The 15,727-nt window shown below is 41.6% G+C and overlaps 1 protein-coding gene and 1 long non-coding RNA gene across 11 annotated transcripts in view; one reads left to right on the plus strand and one right to left on the minus strand.

Annotated features, from left to right (window-relative positions):
• Window positions 1-8,974: 8,974 nt before the first annotated feature.
• On the minus strand, window positions 8,975-10,336 carry LOC144296224 (uncharacterized). 2 transcript variants are annotated; one of them, XR_013363382.1, is made up of 3 exons: window positions 10,114-10,336; window positions 9,556-9,647; window positions 8,975-9,262 (listed from the first exon to the last, which is right to left on the minus strand). It is a non-coding gene; the product is annotated as an uncharacterized LOC144296224 (long non-coding RNA). The 2 variants fall into 2 exon arrangements; XR_013363381.1 differs by lacking the exon at window positions 10,114-10,336 and having other exon boundaries at window positions 9,556-9,847.
• Window positions 10,337-10,356: 20 nt separating this feature from the next.
• The window catches only part of DIS3L2 (DIS3 like 3'-5' exoribonuclease 2), a 346,721-nt gene continuing 341,350 nt past the window's right edge, over window positions 10,357-15,727 (plus strand). For 7 of the 9 annotated variants that reach the window (XR_013363376.1, XR_013363377.1, XM_077869235.1 and 4 more), the window contains exon 1: window positions 10,357-10,508. The gene's annotated coding sequence lies outside the window, so the exon portion shown is untranslated. The remainder of the gene's footprint in view (window positions 10,509-15,727) is intronic. The other 2 variants (XM_077869232.1, XM_077869233.1) reach the window with 2 other exon arrangements.

The raw sequence follows: 15,727 nt of genomic DNA on the forward strand, positions 1-15,727 counted from the left end.
CCTTGGGTACCTTTTGAATTTTGCACTGAGTAATTTTCTTGCTATTTATTTATTTGTAAGATTTTATTTATTTATTCATGTGAGATACAGAGAGAGAAGCAGGCTCCATGCAGGGAGCCCGATGTGGGACTTGATTCTGGGACTCCAGGATCAGGCCCTGGGCTGAAGGCGGCACCAAACTACTAAACCACCCAGGGATCCCCCTTTCCCCTTTATAAAAGTTTTTATTTAAATTCTAGTTAGTTAACATATGCTTTTCAAAATAAATAACTCAAATAACAGGTTCTACTATCTCCCACGAAGAATGAGGTTGCTTTCAAAGGATCGAAAATCAGCTTGGCTTCAGTTTTCATGTTTCTTCAAAATAAATATTCTAAGCCCAGCATGATGCCCTGACTCCTGTTCCATTCTTGTACACTAAAAACAAGTGAGGCAAAATGGGCAGGAAATTGTTTATAGCAATAATCCCAGAAAAGAGTGACAATTACGCATTAATAAAAGACTTTACAAATTAGTTAAATTGAAGGCTTTGATAGAGAATTGGTTAAAGTCATGAAAAAACAATATCTTCAGAAGAAAATGTTGCTTTCCCCGTTGTGCCCTGTTGTGTTGAATGTCGTGTCGGTGATAAAAAGGCAAGCCAATTAAAAAAAAGGATGACAGACTTGAACAGACATTTCTCCAAAACCATATTAAAAAGGTCAATAAGCATATGAAAAGATGCTCACCATCACTAGCTATTAGGGAAATACAAATTAAAATGACAAGATATCACTTTACTCTATGAGATAACACTTTACTAGAATGGCTGTAATAAGGAAAAAAAGGAAATAACAAATGACATCAAGGTTGTGGAGAAATTTGGACCCTCATACATTGCTGGTAGGAATCTAAATGATGTAGTTACCACATAACCTGATGACCCATATGACTCAGCAATTCCACATCTCTCTCTCTATATATTTATATATATTTGGGGGAATATATATGTATATCCCAAAGAATGGAAAACATGTGTTTATACAAAAACTTGTACTTGAATGTTCATAGCAGCATTATTCATAACGGCCCAAAAGTGAAAACACCCCAAATATTTATCAACTGATGAACAGACAAAATGTGGACATATAGTAGAATATTATTTATCCATAAAAAGGAACAAGGTACTGATTTATGTTACAACATGGATGAACCTTGAAAACATGCTAAGCAAAAGAAGCTAGTCACAAGGGACCAAGCAACATTCCTCTTATATGAAATGTCCAGAACAAGGAAATCCATAGAGACAGAAAATTGGTAGTTTCTGAGGTCTGGGAGGTGAGAGAAATGACAGGTAATGGGTATGGGGTTTCTTTTCAGTGTGATGAAATGTTCTGTATTGATTGTGGTGATGATTGGAAAACATTGTGACTATACCATAAACCACTGATCTGTACACTTTAAAATGAATTAGATGTTATTTGAATGATATAGTTGACCCTTGAACAACATAGGTTTGAACTGTGTGTGTCACCTTATATACAGATTTTTTCAGATTTTTTTTGATAAATACATCACTGTATGTATTATAAATATATTTTATGATTTTCTTAAACACCTTTTTACCTCTCACTTTATTGTAAGAATGAAGTATATAAAACATATAACATATAAAATATGTGTTACTTGACTGTTTATGTCATTAAGAAGGCTTCCAGTTAACAGTAGGCCATTCACAGTTTTGAGGGAGCCAAAAGTTATATGCAGATTTTCGACTGCCTGGGGGATTAGTGCCCCAACCCTGCATTGTTCAAGGATCACCTGTGTATCTCATCTTAAAAATTTCAAAAAAGTAGGGGTGCCTGGGTAGCTCACTTGGTTAAGCATCTGCCTTCGTCCCAGGTCATGATCTCAGGGTCCTGGGATCGAGTCCTGCATCAGGCTCCCTTTAGAGGGAAACTGTTTCTCCCTCTGCCTCTCCCCTCTCGCCTGTGCTTTCTCTCTCTCATTCTCTCAAATAAATAAAATATTTTGAAAATTTCAAAACAGAATATTCCAATTCAAATCCAAAGTCTGTCCATCTATGCCTCTGGATGGTGGAATTGGGCAAACATTCTTAGTTGCTTCTTCATAATCAAATGTATTATATAAGTTATTTCTAATGAACATTTACAATTTATATAACAAAGAGAATAAAAGAAAATTCTAAAATAAATGTTTGAACATACTAAGATACAATTTATAAATGAAAGGAGGTAAAATAGTTACACATTCTGCAACTATGCAGCATGAGTATATAACACTAGTCCTGAAAAATAGAATAAAATGAAAATAATTGTGCAAAAGAAGTAAAATTGTGTATGAAGTAAATTTTTCTGAAACTTTAGTCTTATATAGTCTTTATCTTTACAAGAAGGAGGAAAACAACCACATTTGCCTCATGAAATGAACTTGGTTTTTATTTGATACTGAAAGTATTAGTGATAACATTATCAACTCTAGTTGATTAAAAAGGATTCACTGATTCATTCTACAATAGATTTTCCATGTTTCTTCCTTAAACTTTCCCTTTTACTAATCTTTTCCTTTTACCTGAGTTTTTTTCTTGTGTAATTTGTATTTAAAATTATTAATTTCCTTTAATGTTTAAAACTTATATTTGAATAATATTTCCTAATAATTGAAACTTTTTTGCATTTTATAGTTTTTGCATTTCATTTTTTTCATATCCTCTTGGGTAGTTAGTTGGCTATCCTAATAGTCCACAAATACTATATTAGTTACTTTCTTATCTCAGTTTTGCATATTTAACAGATATCTTATTTTCTAATTTATTTGCTTTCGTATTTATTGCTTTTCCATTTGAAATTTGTTACCTAAAGCTTTAAAAAATTTAGGTATAGATTTATTGATTATTTTTTCCTTTTTCCCTCCCATTAGCATAGCCACAAGAGACGAAAGTTTCTCGACCTAGCTTTAACTGTGCAAATGGTATCTTTTTTCTTTGTTTTTAAAGTAACGTCCCCAGATTTGGTGTTGTCTTTTTAACTCCTTTATTCTGTCAGAGTCTTTCTTCCATTCTTGCCTGGTCATGTGCATATAGGTAGTGTATTTGCTTTCTCTTTTATTTTATTGTGTGGAATTCTGAGAAAGCATGTGTAAAATCTTTGTGTATCTGCTGTGAATATCTTTATCTTCAAAATTGCAATTACTTTTTTTTTGTGAAAGCTTAATGTGCACTTAGGAAAGCTGTTTCCCAATTTTTCCTCCTTGGATCAGTTCCTCCAATCACCTCCTTCTGTAGGAGAAATAGAGGCCCCCGAGGTGCAGGGACTTGCCCATGATCTCTCAGTGGGGCTGGGGCAGAGCCTGTGTTTGGGGCCAATGAATGGATCATTGTGGAGAGTTTATACCAACAAGCTCCAACAGCACCCTTCCCCTGCTGGTGCCCCGTTGTGTTGAAAAGCTACAGAGCAGGGCTGCTTTAGGCCAAACAGCTTGTGTTGTGTGCACACCCTCCTCTAAAGCCCCCCATCCTTACACTGCATCATACTGGCCTGTTGTCCTTGGGCTACTCTTTGGTCTTGCCTGAAGAAGGGATTCTTTCCTAGGATGCCGCCTTCTCAGGAAAACAGACCTACAGTGGGTCCTGCCACAGGTGTTCTGGGCATGCCCAGGTATGCCGGAATCCTGGGATGAACATAACTTAATCAGTCAAGCTGAGACCCGCTATAGTTGCTTTTATGCAAGCATGATTTACCTGAGCCAGGCTCTTAAATTATTCTATCTCCTCTTTCTTTAAAGGTACTTTTTGAGAAAGATTCATAGGTGTGGATTTTGTCTTTTTAATCCAGTCTATGCTTCTGTTTTTTAAATAGGAGAATTTAGTCCATTTACATGTAATCTTATAATTGTCGTAATTGTGTTATTCTGTATTTTTCTCAGTTAATAAAATTCTTTGTTTTCTCTTTACCTTAATATAGGATTTCTATTGGAGGATGTGTGTTTGGATTCATTTAAGTGAGATGAGATGTTCTCACCATTTTTTGAACAATTTCCTAGTGTTTTACTATGTTCTCACTTATCCAACAAAAAACAGACTGTTCTCATTCCTCTGTATTTGTTCTAATTAAAAACTACTTTTCTTTAAAAAAAATCTTTTTCTTTCTTGTAAATAGATTGAGATTTTTTTTCTTTTGTCTTTTCAGAACTTCTCTAAGTCCTCTTTAGTCATATCCTCTTGATTTGCTTTTGGTATTCTGAAAAGTTTTAACTCCAGTTAAACATTTTGAAATATGATCATATTTTATGAAAATTATACTTTATATTCTTGCTTTTCTGACTAGGGTATGTACAGATGGGCTATATACTGCATAAGATGATCACTTCTCCCTGTCTATATACTTTTAATTGAAATTCACCCCCATTTCCCTCAATAAGTGGGTCTGAGGGTACACACATAGACACAGAGATGCTAAGGACTGTATAGACCTAAATGGCCATAATTGTACTGAGTCTGTTTCTCTGGATTAGCTGACTGGATCCCATGGACCCCTAACCTAATTCATAGGCTGGCCTTAGCCAATCAGCTGTTTTCTCTTTAGACTTCTAAAATGAAATGACTAATTCAGCATTGGGCCCTGGAATGGGAGAAACAGACTCACCTTTCCTTGAAATTGTCCCTCACCCACCTTAAACATGCACACAGATGCAGAGCAAACCCATCCCTCCCCTCCAGCACATGACTCCTTGGGGGAGAGTTGTTATCTGGAAAAAATTGGGGTTCTGTTAGGAATAGAGCATGCCAAAAGAGAAGTTTGGTAGGCTACAGCATCTGCTACAAAAAGAAGAAAGAAAGCTGTGTCTGTCAGGACCAACATCTACAGGATACCTCATTGTTTTGCATTCCTAGGGTTGACCACTGTTTAGGACAACTTCTTATCAAATAATATTAATGAATATATTTACTCTGTGCCAGGCACTGTTTTAAGTGCTTTACATGTATTGAGTCATTTACATTTCACATCAACCTTATAAGGTGGAACCATCATCATTCACATGCTGTAGGTAGGGAAACCTCAATGGAGAGGTTGAGTAATTTGCCTAAGGTCACACAGTGAGTAACCAAAGGAGTTGGATTTGAACCCAGCAGGTTGATTGCCCTCATCCTAAGTGCTATGACGCATTGCTGCTGTACTGGAATTGCCAGCTTCATGTGAGGCTGGTATCTGGCAGGGTGTGCAAGGTACAGGAGAGAAGTAAAATCCTGTCGTATAAAGAGCTGCCTCTGCAGTGAATTGTCCAACAAAACAAAGGCATAAACATTCTGGGTTTAACAAGTTTCAATGTCATTCTTTCTCTTTTATTTTCTTTTTAAAGAGTTATTTGAGGGAATCCCTGGGTGGTTCAGCGATTTAGCGCCTGCCTTTGGCCCAGGGCGCGATCCTGGAGTCCCGGGATCGAGTCCCGCATCAGGCTCCCGGCATGGAGCCTGCTTCTCCCTCCTCCTGTGTCTCTGCCTCTCTCTCTCATAAATCAATCAATCAATCAATCAATCTTTAAAAAAATAAAGAGTTATTTGAGAAAGATATATATATATATATATATATATATATATATATATATATACACACACAGATACATATACATACAGAGAGAGAGAGAGAGAGGAGAGAACACGCAGGGGGAGGGCAGAGGAAGATGGAGGAGAGAAGCAGACTTCCCACTGAGTGCTCAGCCTGATGGGGAGGCTGGATCTCAGGACCCTGGGATCAGGACCTGAGGGGAAATCAAATTAGAGACTTAACTGACTGAGCCACCCAGGAACCCCATAATTCTAATTTATTTTATTTTTTTCTTGGGGAGCCTGGGTGGCTCAGTTGGTTAAGCATCTGCCTTCGGCTCAGGTCATGATTTCAGGGTCCTGGAATTGAGCTCCTTATGGGCTCCCTGCTCAGCAGGGAGTCTGCTTCTCCCTCTCCTTCTGCCTGTTCCCCCGCCTGAGTGCTCTCTCTTTGTCAAGCGAATAAATAAAATCTTTAAGAAAAAATAAAGCGTAATAATTATTAGTTTCTATTTATAGCTGCTGAGATATGTCTGTGATTAAAAGAGAGAGCTCAAAATTAGAAAAAAAGGAAAATCAGAGGAAGAAATCAAAATGGAAGGATGAAGGAGCATAAAAATTAAGACAAATTTAAAACTAAAGTTGTGGGAATAAAAACTTAGAAAGAATAACATTGTAATAAACTATAGAAATGATTCCTGAAAGTATAGTCTTCAGAATAACATTGTAAATGAGAAGTTTCTAAAATTCATACATAAAGTAGCATAAATTAAATAAAAAAATAAAAGATACAAAAGAGCAAAGAGCTAGAAAACAACAAAAGAATCTAAAAAATTAAGAATAACATGTTGATAGATCCTGATAAAATAATATGAACAGTTAGAAGTATTCAAAAAGATGAGATTTTTAAAATAGGAACTAGAAGGTAAAAAGAGAAATTAAGGTAAAGGCCAAGAGTTATGAGGCAAAAAGTGGGAAGAATCTAGAAGGATTTACATTTAAAAAGCTAAGTGAAAAATAATACCATAAAGATAGAGGGAAGAGAAAAATGTACTTTTTGAAAACTAAGTTTACAGTGAGACAAGAACAAAAGCAGACTCTAATCAGATAAGGATTGCAAGTGGGAAATAGTGGTCTGGGTGGGGCTAATTGCTGGAAGTGAGGAGGCCAAGATCAATTGATAGGTGATGATGAGACATATTTTCTGCTCACCCATAACACTCTCAGCTGGCAGCACTGTCAGCCTGCACAGGTCAAGACGAGGCTCATGGCACTTGACTCCATCCCACAGCTGACTGGGTCCTTCCAAAGTCATACCCCTTGGCAGCAAACATGCCTTCACTTTGGTTCTTGGAATATATTCAATTCTACCTTAGTTTTTCTTCAACATATTTAATAGTCCTTTTGTTATCTTTTACTTCTTTAAAGGCGAAATTCACAAGTGAAAGACAATCAAAACATGTTATTGTTGAATGGATTTATTCCATTGTATTTCCTTGAAGTTCTTGTGGTGTTTGGTTATTATACTGTTTTCTCTCACACACAGTAACTTTATCACCTGGCTTCATTTTTGATGATCCTAACACTTCTTACTGATCCTGAGTTGCTTGGTTATTTGCTCCTTTCAGTGTAATTAGTGGTAGTAGGATGGGGGGGTAGGGGAGTGAGACAACCTACTGGACTTGTTCTTGGACTGGGCTGTAAGGGTGAGGGTGTGGTGGTGGTGGTGGGGAGAGTGGAGGAGTCATAGATGACTCCTAGGTGTCTGGGTGTTTGCCTTTGTGATGGAGGGGTTGTTAGTTTAGGAGACCAAGTTAGGGGTGGTGGTGGTTAGGAGTCAGGGTCAGGCCGCACCTGGAACACTCTGGGGCACTATAGCTGTCTATAATCCTTAAACTCCGAGGACAGCTTGAATTTCATGATAGACACAATCCCTCCCACCCTGCTACCTCTGGAGGTAGCAGATGGCTCACTGTGTATACCAACAGGGCATGGTAACCCTGGTCCTCTGTTTATAATCTGGGCAGTCCTCAAAGCACTTTGCTTTATTAATTGGCTATCCATTATCCAGAGGCCAAAGTCAGATAAAGCTCATCATCTGGAACCTTTCATGCCCACACCACCTTGGAAGTACAGCGTTCACCAACTCCCTACAGTTCTCTAAAAATATGCCCTTCATAGCAATGATAAGTTTCCATCTCTTGAGGCACCATTGAAATCTCCTGGAACCGCAGCCAAGTTGGGCCTAGTGAATCACCCTGGCCCTTCAACAGAACACAGTTCTTTAGAATTGATGCTCTATTCACAGCTGCCAGGAGAATGTGAGATACAATTTATCATACTTTACAGATTTGGGGATTCTTTTTTTTTTCTATATTACAAGTTGATTTTGTCCCTTCTGTTCACAGAACAATTGATTTAGCTTCCTTTTATCAACCTGTAACCACTTTCTGGTCCTGCCTTGCTCATGTTACTCCTAGGCTCCCTTGGCTGATATTTTGGGTGTTCCAAACTTTTCAGCCACACATTTTGAATTTCTTGGTTTATTCCAGAGATGGCTGGTCACATCCATTGTGGATAGATTTACAGTCTCTGAGAGAATATTCCTCTTCTGGGTGGGCTTATTGTAATACTTGATATAATGGGAATGTACTGTTTCTGGACTGGAGGTATGCTTGTGAGGCAAGACTCTCACCCCTAGTCACTCCACAGTGTTGTGGTTTTCCTTTGGTCCACATGAGGAAGCCTAAAGTTCACTCTATTTAGATGATGTGGGAACATGTCCACTTAGCCCTGTAGCCTTCACATTGGCTGACACCACACTTTGTCAGCTTGTCCCCAAATGGGATATGCCTGTTGAACTTACATACAATAATTGTCTTTCTTTTGCTCTTGTCCTTGCTCATCTATTCCTGCTTCTAATATTTTTAGTTTCTTTGGCTTTATCTCCCGTTTCTGGCTCTGAACCCCCAGCTGTTATGTCATTAATCCTTTATTCTTTTCCTTTTCTGGGTCTTCCCACCCAAAGCTCCATGGGCCCTCTCCCATCTACTGAATCACTGTAGCTTTGCCATCCTCTGCCTCCTGCCCCTGCTGGGCTTCTTCCATCTCATCTAGTTTGAATAGACAAGTTTTGCCTACATCACAGTTTTGCTGAGGATTCTGACCTGTGTGAACATTAAAAAACCAAAGGCTCAGAGTGCCTGGGTGGCTCAGTTAGTAAAGCTTCTGACTCTTGATTTTGACTGAGGTTGTTATCTCAGGGTCCTGGGATCAAGACCCAGGTCAGGCTCTGTGCTCAGGGTGTGTGTGTGTGTGTGTGTGTGTGTTGTATGTACATGTGTCTGTTTGAGGAGTCTCACTTTCCCTCTGCCCCTTCCCTTGGTCACATTCTCTTTCCCTCTTTCTCTCAAATAAATCTTAAAAGAAAAATAGGCTCATGGATTCATTTATTCTTTAAGCAAACATCAATTGAGGCCTTTATGTGTTGCAAGCACCATACATGCAAGATTAAAAAAAATATTTTCCACCTTCAAGAATTAGTAGAGCCTGGCTGGCTCAGTTCTTAAGCGTCTGACTCTTGATTTCAAGCTCAGGTCATGGTTTCAGGGTCACGGAATTGAGCCCAGTGTCAGATTCCAGGCTTAGCAGAGTCTGCCTGAGTTTCTCTCCCTCTGCGGCTCCTCCTGCACATGCTCTCTCTCACTAAAATAAATAAATCTTAAAAAAAAAGAAAAAGAATTAGTAGAGATATCAGTAAGTATTAGTAGAGGAATCCTGGAGTTTACAAAATACTTTCAAAAACATTAATGCGTTCAGGAACAATTTAATGTATCTCTTCCCCTTGTTTTAATATGGAGCATATGGTGGTGGACTCCTTCACTACGCAGATTCAAGCCACTGTCCACTTTGACACCTTATTCCTAAACTTTGATTTTTTTATTTTTATTTTTTATCGTCATCCTTGGGCGTGTGATGGCCACATCATCGTACATTGGTGACCACGTCCTTACTGGAATTCTTTCGTTTCCTGCAGTCTTCTCAATAGTCCTTCAACCGAACATCCTGCTTTGCTCTTTGGAGGTTCCTTTTCCTTTGTTCACACCTACAAATTTGATGTTTTCTTGGGCTCCCTCCTTTCTTCTCTACACACTTCCCTGGGCAGGCCACACTGACCTCCCTGGAAGGCGGTTTCTTACGTGAAACACTCCTCCCCGTCCTTCAGTCTCCACCATCAGCTTAACCCGCCCCCCCGCCCCTGGGTCTGGGTGGACCCCGCGGCCTGTACGTATCCCCCTGGGGAAGCAGCACCCGTCCGCCTGCCGGCTCTCGGTCTGGGTGCATCCTGCAGGGACCTCGCCCAGGTCGCCCCTCTGTGCGTCTGCAGGGCCAGCCCAGCCCGGGAGCATCTGCACCTGCAGGGCCAGCCCAGCCCCGGAGCATCTGCACCTGCAGGGCCAGCCCAGCCCCGGAGCATCGGCACCTGCAGGGCCAGCCCAGCCCCGGAGCCTTCATTCAGCAGGTGCCCAACAACCGAGTGCCTAGTAAACGAAAGAAGGAATTAGTAAAACCGTGTCCCACGGAAGAGGCCGAGAAGCGAGGCGAGAGCCGGGGCCGGGCGAGCTCAGCATCCCCCGCAGCGGCCTGGCTCCGGAGCAGGGAACCGAGGCGCCCGCGGGCCGGCGGGAAGGCTTTCTCAGAGGTCGCCTGGCTAGAGTGACCGGCCACAGCCCGTTGCCCCCGCGACGCGAGGTCACAAAAGTCCCGCGAGCCCCCAGCCAGGCCCCGCCCCGCCCCGCGCAGCCGCGAGACCGCCGACCACCGCCGCCGCCGCGCTGCAGCAGCGCGCGCCGCTCTTGGCCCCGGCCGGCCACCGTCGCCGCTGCCCCGCCGCGCCCCTGACCCGGAAGAGCATTCTCCTTAGCAACTGCGGGACCGCCGCGGCGCCAGCCTCCCGCGAGCAACGGTGAGGCCTCCCCGCCCCCGTCCCGCGCGCCCCACCTCGACCCCCTTCCCGGGACCGGCCCTGGGTCTGGGCTGCCGGGCGCCCGCGGCACTCAGCGGCGGCGGCCGCGGGCGTGCGCCCTCCGCCTCTGGCATCGCTGCCCGGCTCCGGCGTCGCACCTGCCCACCGCGAGCCCCCAGCTCCCCGCCGACCGGACCCGCCCCGGCCCACCCGCTCCTCGGCCCCCGCCCCGGCCCCGGCCCTCCCCTGCCGCCCCCTCCCCTTGGGGGCGCGGATGGGAAAACCAGAATTAAACAGAGCCTGTTGCTGCCGAGAGGACGCTTCCCGAGGCTCGGTCACCTGTGGACGCGTCCTCACGGGTCCTGATACGGATGTGTGGGATGGAGCGTTCGAGGAGCCCCGAGCAGCAGCCGCTTAACTAAGAATCCTTGACGTTTGCTACTTTGCGCTTTCCAGAGTGATGTTCTCTTATCCGCTTTGTTGGTGGTGGAGACGGATGTAACTGAACATCTTGAACTGATCCTTTTCCGCAGGGTTAGGTTTTAAGGGATGCGCATCTGTTTTAAGGGATGCGCGGTTAGGGATTAGGCAGCTGAGATTTTTGTCTCGTCCAATTTCCTACAGAAGGGACTCTCCCCGGGACTGAGTTTGGGGGGGGGGGGATATCAAGTGAAATCACTACTTCAAAGAAAGTAAGGGCAGGTGTTTGTTAGGATCTCTGACTTACACTTGAAAAGATACCCCTGACCCAGAAAACCTCCCTTAATTGAGTTTGTAGGTGTGGTCCTAAGAAGACAATATAAACTTTGAACACTGTCCGGTAACAGCTTTATATTTGATCTAATGATGGAGCTAAAGGTGAGGCATGTGAACAGTTTTCAGGAATGACATTGGCAGGAATTTCGTTTTTTTTTTTTTTTTTTTTGGCAGGAATTTCTATACTAAAATCCATTATTCAATGCAATATAATTTCATGTAAGTTCAGTAAGCATTTAATAAGCACCCACAGTGTTTCACGTACGCGAAGGGATATAAAACAAGAGAGTGTATTCATTAAATTAGTGGGAAAACTATAAAGCAGCATGGTTTAAATGCAAAATCAGAGGGAGGAGAGGTCAGTGTGGGCTGGAGTTCTCTGTATTATGTTTATGGGTTTTATCTCTGAAGTATAAATACAGTTTGTATTTGTATTGGAGGAGACTGGGAATTCTAAAGAGTTTCTTATGTTCTTAAGCATTTTGGGAAGTAGTTCCAAGTGACATTTTGTAGTTTTTATTTGAAGCTCTACAGTCACTTGATTGCAGTATCTATTTCTTCCACTCTTAGTACAAGATCTAAATGAATATAGCTACTAGCAGGGGACTTTGCCGATTAAGAGATGCACTCCTTTGGTTCGGTGATGGTCTTACTTTCATATGAATCACCACATTTTTTTTAAAAAAGGTTTTATTTATTTATTTATGACAGAGAGAGAGACAGAGACAGAGACAGGCAGAGGGAGAAGCAGGCTCTGTACAGGGAGCCCAACGTGGGACTCGACCCCGGGACTCCAGGATCACGCCCTGGGCCAAAGGCTGCACTAAAACCGCTGGGCCACCGGGGCCGCCCAAATCACTTCATTTTTTTCAGTAGAGTTAGTCACTAATTCATAAATACCTAAAAGTCTTGTGAAATGTTGCTCTTTATTCACTTGACAGATATTTCCAGAGTGCCCCCCGCCCCCCATGTAGCAGGCATTTTATAAAGAAATACAAAAAACAAGTTGCTCAGCAAGGAGTAATTCTGTTTTATCCATGATGTGTGTGTATTTGTGTGTTTTACTTATCAGCCTTATGCTCAGCATTTGCCTAGTGACATAGAAGGGCCAGAGAAATTTATACAGACACCTGAATTGACTTTTTTTTTTTTTTTTTCCTTAGGAGTTGAGTAGGGATTTTAGGTTCAGTTGTTTTGGACATCCTCAAGTGATTCATTAAGGAAACCTTAACGATGTTTCATTGCTTTCTTACAGGTGTAGAGACCATTTATTCACTTGTTCAACAAATATATGAGTGCTTATTGGGTACATCGTGTTTTGCCTTGGAAATGGGGAGAGTGAATGCATCTCTGGCCCCTGTCTTCAGCAGACGATACCAAATAATCACATGAATGTAAAACTCCAACAGTGACACTTTTTGATTTAGGGAAGTCACAGGAATGACATTTGAACTAAGATCTGAAGGATGCACAGGAAAGGAAGAGTATTCCAGTCAGAGCAAACAGCAAGGGCAAAGATGGTGGGGTTCTTGGGGGAGGACTGGGGATATAGGGTACAGCTCAATGTAGAGAATAGAAAGAGTGTTGAAGAATCTGGCAGGAGAGGGGGCAGGAGAGGCGGGTGTTTGGCTTTATAAGCAGGTTGAGTTTTTCTTTATCTTTGGAGTAAGGAGAAGCCTCTATACAGTTTTACTTAGAGACTTAGGCTGCATTGCGGATAGGGGTGTACACAGATTGGGTTTAAATAGTCTACTTTGTATTTCTACCTTGCTTAGTATTTATATTGTCGTCTTATTTCCTAAACATACTCCCACAGCTTTAATGTAGTTGGAGAAGCTTATATTCTACCAGCAAGATATCCACTTTTTTTTTTAATTGGGACAAAAGGAATTTTAGAGATTAGTATTGGATAATAGAAGTTAGTTGATTTGAAATGTTCTCATCAGTATGACCACTAGGGCACTAACTTCTGTGACTCTTTCTTTTAAAGATTTATTTATTTATTTACTAGAGGAAACAAGAGTGTGTGTATGTGTGTGTTGGGGGGAGGGCCAGAGAGAGAGAGAGTCTTAAGCAGACTCCACTGAGTGTGGAGCTGGAGGCAGTGCTGGAGGATCCTGAGATCACGACCTGAGCCTAAACCAAGAGTCTTAATGTTTAACACTTAACCAACTGCACTACCCAGGTGCCCTGTGATTGTTTCTTTTTAATTGTAGTAATGAAAACACATAAAACTTACCCTCTTAACCATTTTTAAGTGTACAGTGATGTTAACTATATTTACACTAGGCCGTTTTTTAAAATTTTATTTTACAAAACTAAAACTCTATACCTGTTGAACAACTCCCTGTTTCTACTGTCACCCACCCCCAGCTTTTAGTACATTTGAGTTTTATTGCTGTAAATTTTTTTTTTAAAGATTTACTTATTTATTCATGAGAGACACAGATTGGGAGGAGAGGCAGAGACATAGGGAGAGGGAGAAGCAGGCTCCTCGCAGGGAGCCTGACGTGGGACTCGATCCTGGATCTGGGCATCACGACCTGAGCCAAAGGCAGGCGCCCAACTGCTGAGCCACCCAGGCATCCCTCTGTAAATGTTTTTTAAGAGTCATATTCGTGGCACATTTTATAGTGCTCACCTCAGAATGCCTTCAGACCAGTTGATTTTGGGCATTGGATTGGAAATGATTTTGAGATGGCTCAATATTTTAAGTACAAAAAAGTATAACAAAGCATTTTCTTGAGGGAGATTGGTAAACTTTTATTTGCAGTTTCCCAATTTATCCTAGACTTTGGATTCCTATAGTGTTGTAGAACCAGCCTTATAGAATCCAGTTTTTAGAACGTCCTTTGGAACCTTCAGAAAATTTTTAAGTTTTATGTGGGGAGTATGCTTAATGCATAAATAAGTCAGACTGTGAGTGGGCCTGGAATAGCTCCATTGATCCCTTTGAGGTCCAGCCATCTGTGCCATTACTGGCGATGTCAGAGAGATGGCCAGAATTCTTGTTGTCTTTATTAGATGGAGGGTGGTGGAGCTGCACAAGATGCTCCTTTGTGTCACATTATGGGACATAGAAGGATTTGATGAGGACTTTTCAGACAGCATTTTATTTGGAACCATAGCAAGAACTTGATGCCTGAGAGACAACTCACATTGAGGCTGGAAAGTGGTCAGGTTTAGTTCACTGTTAGTTAAAAGAAACTTATTTTTCTGTGTTTTTTTTTTTATTGTAAAATTTAACATCTTAATCTTTTTTTTTTTTAAGATTTAATTTATTCATGAGAGACATAGAGAGAGAGAGGTAGAGACAGGCAGAGGGAGAAGCAGGCTCCCTGTAGGGAGCTAGATGCAGGACTTGATCCTGGGACCCGCGGATCACCTTGAGCTGAAGGCAGATGCTCAACCACTGAGCCACCCAGGTGCCCCACATCTTAACCATTTTTAAGTGTATAGTTCAGTGGTATTAAATACATTCATAATGTGCAAACATCACCACCATCCATCTCCATAACTGGTTTTCATCTTGTAAAATTGAAACTCTGTGCCCGTTAAACTTCAACTTCGTATTCCCTCTCCCCAGCTTCTGGCAACCACCATTCTACCTTTTGTCTCTATGATTTTTGGGTCCTCTGAGTATCTCAGAAGTGGAATTAAACAGTATCTTTCTGGGACTGGCTTATTCCATTTAGTGTAGTATTCTTAAGGTTCATCCATGTCTTAGCATCAGTCAGAACTTCCTCTTTTTAAAGGTTGAATAATTTTCCCTTATATGTATATACCACATTTTGCCTATCTGTTCCTCCGTTGGTGAACACTTGGGCTGCTTCCACATTTTAGCTATTGTGAATGATGCTGCTATGAACATGGGAGTACCATCCAACTACTTTCGATTCCTTTCTTAAATCCCAGTACATCTGCTTCTGGGATGCACGGATGTCAGCAAAGAGACATTGGCGGGGAAGGACTTTAATGTGGCACAAAGTACAGTGAAAATGTCATGGATGGAAATCACCTGGCTGCTAAGGGCTAATAGAGGTAGCTTGCGTCAGAAAATGCCTTCTAATTAGAAAGTGAAGAAGAGGAAGGGGGTTATTATTTATGGAGCCCCCTCCCCTCGTATGTGTCAAATAAGTCACATGCCTTATGTCATTTAATTTTTTTTTTTTTTTTGCCTTATGTCATTTAATGCCAGTTGTTATCCGATGAGAAAGATGGTTTGGCTCTTCTACTGATGAGAAAATTGAGGCTCAGGGAGTTTACTTAAGTTATAAGGCAATATGTATTAGGACCAAAATATGGACCCATGTCTGTCTGATTCCAAAGCTCATATTCCTTCCACGCACTGCATCATGTTACTTCTCTAAATCAGGTTCTGATTTCAGCGTGAATGCTAGGCTGAGAATATCAACATAAATACTATAGGGACTATAAGGAAAAGGACAAGTAATGAAGTAGGC

The sequence above is a fragment of the Canis aureus genome, chromosome 24 (genome assembly GCF_053574225.1).
Source record: "Canis aureus isolate CA01 chromosome 24, VMU_Caureus_v.1.0, whole genome shotgun sequence".
In the NCBI taxonomy this organism is placed as follows: Eukaryota; Metazoa; Chordata; class Mammalia; order Carnivora; family Canidae; genus Canis; species Canis aureus.